The 9,334-nt window shown below is 31.0% G+C and overlaps 1 non-coding gene across 1 annotated transcript; it reads left to right on the forward strand.

The window, feature by feature from the left end:
* Window positions 1-989: 989 nt before the first annotated feature.
* On the forward strand, window positions 990-1,061 carry TRNAD-GUC (transfer RNA aspartic acid (anticodon GUC)). Its single transcript has one exon. It is a non-coding gene; the product is annotated as a tRNA-Asp (tRNA).
* Window positions 1,062-9,334: the final 8,273 nt, after the last annotated feature.

The raw sequence follows: 9,334 nt of genomic DNA on the forward strand, positions 1-9,334 counted from the left end.
ATGGAGCGCTGGATGAGAAATAAGCGAAAATTTTAGGTTTTATTAGAAAACAAATTTTTTTTTAAGCGTTATATTTAATACTTTAAAATTTATTTTTTATGACTTTAACATTACTCATTGTATAGCCATGGTAATAACTGTACAATTTTAAAAGAACTAAAAGATAGAATCGTTTGTAACTTCTGGTTTTTATAGCCGCTATTTTTTATTCCCCCTAACTATTGTTGCAGTGATATAAATTGACTCTTAACTGTTTATATTTTTTATTAAAGTTATCAAAAATGAGGGTGAACAAACTTTTTTTTTCTTTGGGTCTTTTAGACTGAACCCCAAAGGGTCTCTTGACGTACTTATTTTCCGTGGACCACTGTTTTTGAATCACAGATCTACATGGTGAATTTTTCCTCCTAAATATAACTCTGAATACATTCTTATCGATTCTTTTCCTCTCCAGTCCATGCATAGAATCAAATAACATATGATTTACATATGATGAAGGTCAGGATTGCGTTAAAAAAGAACAAAAATAGTTAACAACTATTTATTTTCTCACGTTTCACCACACTTCGTAGAGCTATTCAAGTTGACAGCAATTTATCACGCATATTTTAATTGTAGCAATCCTATTATTCTATTATATATGAAAGGTTAAAAGTAAATGGGACAAGAAACAATTTTGTTTGCAATCTAACTACCTTAACCAATTAATCAAATTAGCCAAAAAAATCTAATAAGCAAAGTTGTAATTTGAAACCTTTTTTCTAATCTCCTGACATATCTAACGGTGACAAATCACGTTATTACTATTTTAAAATGTAAAAATATTAATCATTGTATTTATTTTAGGATTTTTGTTTTTCAATCATATATCAACACTTTTGATATTGATCATAATTGAGATTAGTATAATTTTATTGTTTTCAAACCAATTGTTTAATTCAATAAAATGAATTCATTATAATCCAATTTAACTATAATATTCCATTAATTCCTCGGTAGTATAGTGGTAAGTATCCCCGCCTGTCACGCGGGAGACCGGGGTTCGATTCCCCGCCGGGGAGGAATTTTTTTTATATAATAAAACCTATAAAATGCATTTTGTGTCATGAATAAATTGGTGGCAGCCGCATAAAATTTTAATTATAGTTAGTAATTAATTATTTCACATTATAGAGAGTAATTTAAAACTATATATTTTTTTTTCCTGGATTTTCTTATTAAATAATTTTGTATCGTTGATTGATTGTATTGAATAATCCTTATACTGCATCTACTACGATATAATCTAACGTTTTATTATACTCCGTTCTTGTGTATAATTCGTTCCCAACCTTTTTCGGCGGCAGATTAAAATCTTTATTGTAATATTTTAATATCTGTATTGAATATAGACCAAGATTTGTGATTACTGTAAAGGGTAAAGGTGATTTGATGGGATTTTTTTTAATCCTTTAATTTTTATACCATTCTTCTAGGATTGTGATGTGGGATTGGAGACTTTGGGATGCAATTATTAGGTTATTATTGACAGTGTGGACAGTGACAGTAAGGATAGTGTCAGGATTGGTTGAGATGTCAGCTGTATAGAACAGTGGTTCCCAAACATTTTTTCAATGGCACCTTTCTTGAGAAAACAAAATTTTGAGGCACCCTTGTAGTGAAATATTAAAATGTCGCCATAACAATGGTTAGAGCGGTTGAGTATGTAGGAAAATACGAGAAACAGTACAAAGTAAACACTGGAATGCACTGTATATTCGCTATTTTATTGTTTTTCTTTTTTTTTGTAAATATTTTGTTAAAGTGATATTCGCTTGATGGACCCCGCAGGGCCGTGACACCCACTTTGGAAACCGCTGGTGAAGAGGATGGGGCTAAGGATACGAACTTTATTATCTCATTAAATTTTGTGTAAGACCCTTCCAACACTTGATTTAAAAGATTACTGCGACTACAACATCTATAATCAATGTCTGATAGATTGAACCTAATCTTTCTACGATGAAAGTTTTGCTTCATAATAGAGGAGAAATTTATTTTCGATAAAAGTTCCTATTGGCCTGTTGTTATAAAGCATTGCACTTAAAAAAGTTTCTAGTGGTTACAAAGTTAGCTTCAGCATGTATTTTTTGTATTAGCGAAGAACATGTCACACAAGATTTTCCAGTTTTTTTGTATCATACGGACCGTTGCACCTTGATTTTATTAACACTCGAGATAGAACGAGCGACATTTTTGATTTCTTTGTCGGATAACAAATCTATTGATCACTCCAGTTAGCACACTTAGCGAATCGAATCCTCGCTGCCTTGTCAAAAGTCGGAAGCAATAAAAATGCTCCTATAAATATTCGGTGAGGGTTTTATCTAGTGGATAATACGGAACCAATCTCTTTTTTATCCTCGGAGTAATTGACACAGGCAATTTATGTGCTGGGGCATATGCTGGACTATTTCCCCTGCGGCATATGGGCCGCCCCACCATAATGCAGCCGTAATGTAAGCTGCCCTCAGGGGCTGTATTGTGAGGGTTCTTTCCGTGCTTACAATGCGGCTTCTCAGCCGACCGCTTCTCCCTCGGTCCAGAATCAGGTTTTATTGACAGTTCGTTTCTTTAGCCATTGCCATGTTCCCAAATTACATTCGATGAGTGCTAATTTATATGTAAAATAGAAATTTGTCGCATTAGAGGATATCTGAGCACGTTTATTACTTGATTCATTTAAATATTTATATACCTTTCTGGACAGTTATTAGAACTCACAAAATAAATTTGAAAACTTTGTAATTATAAAGACCTTTTTTCGGATCCACATAACGGAAGACGCTTTGGGATCTTCTCAAATTAAGTATTGCTTAAATTTTATCAGTGCCCGGATCTCTCGAGATTTAAACTGTCTAGTTTATAATAAAAACAAATTATAAGAGTGTGAGGAGTTAATTTAAAATACGTGGTGAAATTATATTTAAATATTACCTATTAATACAAAGGGAGTAGATGGTGTCCCTCAGTATAACTGAGTTCTAGGGAAAGGATAGAATAGTACGAATTAAAAAAAAAATGAAGGCATCTAAATTATTCTGTTCATTTCTTTGATCTGTATGAAAATAATTATATTTTAGATCTATTAGTATTACCCGATGTAAGTTTATGAATTGTAAACTGCAAGTGTCACAGCCTTCAACCTAGTCGCTTCTCGCTTCAATAAACCATTATCTAGTATTTTAATGTATAATAAAATAGCATAGAAACAAATCCAGAGGAACGCTCTGCCCCGTTCCAATAATCCACTGGCGTTAGCTAAATGTTATTAGCTACCTTAATCAGAGTCTGCACCTAACCTTATAATCCACAAGACAATCAAAAACAATATCTTGCTGATGTATATATATCATGTAGTACGTATTTATGTATGTATTACCCAAGTATAAAAATAAAGGAGATTACGAAAAAAAAAAAATTGAAACAGATAACTCCTTTTCAAAGCTATACAATATAATTGATTGAGAATATAATAAAAATGCTATAAAATGGAACTAGTGGACGTGATATCAATATAATCAATGACATATAATCAATATAACGATCAAATTAAAAAAAAAAATCTTTAAAAGCAAAATATAAAATATATTTAAAAAATCGACATTGTTGCTATACAAAATGGTCTACTAAATACGATGTCAAAATTGAAAGGAAAAAAATTGACCAAGAAACATTTTAATTAAAGAAAAACTCCGAGTTGTACCAAGTAAAATTATTGATAATAAAATGTTTATTTTACGTTTTTGCATAACCTGGTGTATACTCGAGTTAAAATATATCATTAAAAAAAAAAAAGTTTTCATGGCTAGGCCTAGTCAATGTCCCCAAGTCTGTTCTAGTATTTGCAGACTGGGATTTTGCTTGCCGACATTTGAGAAATATTTGAGTCTCAATAAGTCTGAGAATTTTTTTTAAGCTGTTGTTACCGCTATTGTAGAACCAGACTATCTATTTATAGTACTTCATGAAGGAATTTCAAGTTAATCGCGATGAGCCAAGTTAAACATTCTTTTTCACAATGTTTCCAATTTTTTAAAACAATTTTCTGTCATTTATGGTCACATTGATTTTTTACAAAGGCCTAGAATCCAAATAATTTTTCTATATGAAAATGCTACCATTTTTTTTAAAATAATTTATTTATTGTTATTAACAATAATTTATATACATCAATAATACATTTATGCAAAAATACATTTATATACATTAAGTAAATTTGCTATAAGTGATATAATGACATGTGGAGAATCTGCCCATTGGTAAAACTTCACAAACATTTCTAGAGGAGAAGATCTCAAGGCCATCTTCTTTTCAGACGCCTACAAGGAATATTAGGTAATGAAGGCAAAGCCAGGTTAGAAACGAGTTGGTTTGGGTGGTTGGGTAGTTTATCATGGAAGGATTGGTATCTGGTTCTGGCCAAATCGGCAACATATGGGACATTGAGGTCCTAATGAATGATTTGATTTGTGACAAAATAAGGTCCATTAATTTTGGACTGTAAGGATTGGTTTCGGGAGGAATTCGATGGTTTAGTGGAGCCCCCCATAGCTCAACTCCCTATGTCCAGATAGGCCTTATAACAGGCCATGTCTTTTGTAATGGATTAAAATGCTAACATTAAATTTAATTTTATTACCAATAATTTATGTTTTTTGTTATTTTAAGCCAATTTGCATCATTAAAAAATTGACTTAAAATAATAAAAATACTTAATAGTACCGATAAGGAGATAAAAATTATTGATAAAATCACTTGAAAGATTTTGTTTTATATCGTTTAGTATTCGTTTTGTAATAATAAACTTATTTCTCATAAAAACCTTTTATTTATTTTCTTCAAAGAATTATTCCGTTGTTGCAGCTACTTGAGTATTTTATTTTATATATTTTTTCTTTAATATAAATTTATTTTAGTAATTTGTTAGGTTGGTAGGAAGCACTGACAATTTGGGGACATCAAATTTCGCTTAACCTTATTGTTTCTTCTGTAATAAAGCTCAACTTAATTGATATGGACTATAAATTAAAACTTGCTCTAAATCTGTAGTCCAATGGTAGATGAAGACAAAATTGCAAATAATTTTAAATTTTACTAAAAACAAAACTTTGAGAATGATTTTAAAAAAATAATCTACTCGTTTTTAAAGAAATATCTTTCTATTTTCCAATCCAACAACTTAGATTTAACTAACTTAAATGTATTTTTATTTATTGCTTTCTATTCAACAAAAACGTGACTTATCAATACATGAAATATCAATTTCCTCGTTTTCTAAGGAGGATCGGACCATTGTCTGACTGTTTGGTTGCTTTTAAGGTCTCCTTTAACTTCCTTAAATATTGTTTAAGGACATCCTGTATAGATAGCATTTTTCTTACCCTCTTCTTGGCCATTTCTGAGATATGGTGAAAGAGAGAGATGTTATCCTACAGAAAAGGAAGGTGGGGAGTTTTCATTCCATGAGGCCAATGGTGACGCCGTTACTTTCTCACCAGACATGGTCTCTGTATACATTTTTCATTGTCCTGTTATATCTTGTGATTTTGGTGTTTATGATCGTTTTAATATTGTTACCCACAGATTTTAGGACTTATATAAATATTTTTCCTACCCTTTCATTCATATAAATTAACAATATATTCAGTTGGATAGTTGGATAGTAGACAAGGTGCTCCTATACGGCCAGTATCTATTCCCCTAATCACACCCTTGTCCACTATAAATGGATTAGTGAATTTCTATGATTCGATAACTGAATTTTTTCGGTTAGGCATCCGTCTTAACTTAACAATCTAAACGCCAACCTAGTAGTACAAGAGCCCAAAAGGAGAAAAAAGTCATTTCAGCCCGATTTTTTTATTATTTCAATGAAATCTATGTATAATTATTAGTCATAATTGATGGGTCTGCCAAGTATACTTAGGGGGAATAAAAAATACTGGCTGTTTCAGAACGTTAAAAAAGAAATTATTTTCATTCGGAGCTTCATATCGTTAGAACTACGTACAACACTACAAAACCTAATAGAAAATCATATTATATATAGTTGAACGTAAAACTTAAATATAAGAATATAGTCAGGGTTAGCGTCAAAAAAGTAGATATAGTTTTTCTATCAGGACTAGAAAGATAAAAAAAAAAACAAAAAACAAAGAACATTACAAAAATAACATACAATAAGGTAAATTAAGGTAGGAAAATATAATGTAAAAATTAAGTGATAAGAAAATTATTTATAAATAAAAGGAAGGAAGACATAAAATAGTATCATTATAAATAAACTTGAATAAACAATGATAAGAATAAGAAATTACGTAACAATGGTGAAATTAAAAAAAAAAAAGAAAACAGAAAAATAGATGTGTGAACACAAAATTTAAACTCTAACAGACGGAAACTGAAGAAGAAAGTACAGGTTAAATAAACGTCGTTGAAGAATAAATATAAATAAAAAACTAATAGAAAATCATTCAAAGTAGAGTAAATACACTAAAATATGTTAGTTACCGAGATACTTTTTTTTAAAGCAACATTTCATTAAAATGTACTGAAAAATCCATAGTCAGTGAGTTTTCTGTGGGAAATCATTATCATAGGAACTATGAGACGTACAGATATCTGCCAGCACTCAAATTATAGTTAGTTTAATTTGCAATAAAGTAGTTTACTACGTTTATCTTCGTAGAAGTGACAGTTTTCATGATATTGCTAAAATAAATTAACGAAATGCTGGAAACAAAATTTCATATGCGAAATTCATATACATATGCAAATATCATAAAATCTGATAACTACTACCTTTACGAAGATAAACGTTATAAAATACTTAGTACATTAAACTATCTTTAATTTGACATCTGTGCATTCAATGGCACCAATGAGATATTGTTTTCCATTGATAAAAATTTTGTTCTAACAATTTTTTGTAAATTTATTTTGGAAAATATAAAAAAACTACTACTTCGTATAAACGTTGTAAACTACTTTATCACACATTAAACTATCTTTAATTTGAGTGCTGGCAGACATATTTACGTCTCATGGTTTCTATGATAAAGATTTCCCACAATAAATTCACTAACTACTGATTTTTCTGTGCATTTTTCTATGAAATGATGCTTTTAAAAAACTGTACTCGGAAAATATTAAACCCTAGTAGGGCTAATATTTTGGAAAATTTACTCAACTTAAATGATACTCTCTCTATTAGGCTATCTAGTGTTTTATGTAGGTAGTTTCAAGGATATGGAGCTCTAAATGAAAAATTAATTTTTTTTTAGATTTTTAAACATCCGCCATTTCGTATTCTCCCTAATTATACTGGACAGACTCATCAATTTCGATTATTAATTATACGTAGTTTTATTTAAGTCATAAAAAACGGGTGAAATAACTGATTTTTTTTTCCCACCGGGTTCTTCTAATATGGCTTCCCCTTTGTCTATGGGTCTCTTAAGTACAGTGCATGTGATATGGGATTTTTTTTTTTTTACGAATGGTTATTGTACAATTGTATCCATAAGAAAGCTCCAAATATATTTTAAGTATACCAATACTTAAGTAGTTCTAGAAATAGCAGCCTAGAATGGATTCCATCCGGGACACACATACAAACAGACGCTGACAACATTCCAAGATCCCTGAAGAGAGCTAAGAGGATTGGAGACAAGTAAACTAAGTCCTAACCAGATTAGACACTAACGCTATTAAGAGGCCCTTGACTAAAGTACTTAGTTAGCCTCTGATCAAGTCCACAGCTTTCTATGGAACCGGTTGTGTCTATTCTACTTCAATTATTCAACTGTTCCAAATAAACAGGCGATAATTACAAAAAAGGAAACGTTCCAACGTGAAAGGAACGGGATGGAAGTTACTCCACAATTTGTTAGCTTCTTCGAACATTCGTTCTTATCTGATATTTAAGTTAAAAGTTTTATCACCTATTATTCTGTTAACGAATTTCTTTAAAGTTTTTTATTTACAAATTAGAAAATTTATACAATATATATTTTTTTCGTATCAAGCATTATTTATTCTGTTAAAAGAAGATATTTGACCGTATGATGTAAATTTTAGGAAGATATTCCGGGTGGTGGTCAATAAAGGAATCAAAATCGTAAAAGAAAACTATTTATTGCTAACCAAAGTTTCGCCCCGGTTTGCAGGGCTTCGTCAGGACTAAATAAAAAACAAGAATCAAGCATTGTAAGAATTGACAAAATATTAAAATAAATACATAGAGAGAATTACATAAATAATTTTTTGTTTTGTTTTTAAAATATATAAAAGAAATAACAATATAAGAAAGAATACATATAGGTACAGTTAGGTGTGATAAACCTAGAAATCCATAAACCATAAGAAAAAAAAACCTTCTCTACGAAAGAAGATTAAAAAGCAGCTGAATTAGGCGTTTTAGTTTAATCATTTTAAAATTATGTATGTGATCCAAAGTATTCTCCCTCAACTTTAACACACAAAATATGTTTTTTGAATCCTTGTGTATCGCTTGCTAGCAATATAAGAGAAACAACGTAAAATTTCTTAATGCAAAAAATATTACTGCTGGAACTCCAATATCCCAAAGCTTATCCAACAATATCCCAGTCCTCATATATCAGCCAAAGTAATACATGTAATGGATGGTTTGCTAGAAACAAGTTTTTGGCTGAGTTGTTTTTACACTAAGGGCTCGCTGAGTCCGTGGGCCAACTCCTATGATCGACAGCATTAATAGTACAACAAACAATGGACAATTTTGCATCCAATGAAACTGCCAGTAATAAGGTTGTTTAGATGATAGTGTTCACAATCGTGGTTTGATCTTTTTTAAGCTGTGGCACTCATAAAGGGAGAAAACAATAGACCATTCAGTTGTTACACAGGCCTGTTCCATCATTACCCTCTGGTAAAAAACATTGTTGTTTGTTTTCTCATTTCATTCATGTGCTATGTATAAAACAATTTATACAAAATACACGTCGTCATGTAAAAATAAAACTACAAATTAATATATTTTAAAATGGATATTTCTATTTTTATTTCAAATGTAAACTAACATTGATTGATGATCAGTAATTAGTTGAGCGACTGATGTCATCAGCTCACTCACTGGTGTTCTCATCCATAGCTCGGAACATGTAACATCTACAAGATCCAAACGGTCGACCAGCCCAGAAGCAAACCATTGACACTAGGCTCCCAATAGGATTATCCTTCAGCCCCTTTGTTGGCCCGTGGGGACGGCAACTGTGTTTGGAGTGCGGCCACCGGGTCATCAATCTCTTCT

This window comes from Halyomorpha halys, unplaced genomic scaffold (assembly GCF_000696795.3).
Source record: "Halyomorpha halys isolate HHAL.00 unplaced genomic scaffold, Hhal_1.1 Scaffold51.1, whole genome shotgun sequence".
Lineage (NCBI taxonomy): Eukaryota > Metazoa > Arthropoda > Insecta > Hemiptera > Pentatomidae > Halyomorpha > Halyomorpha halys.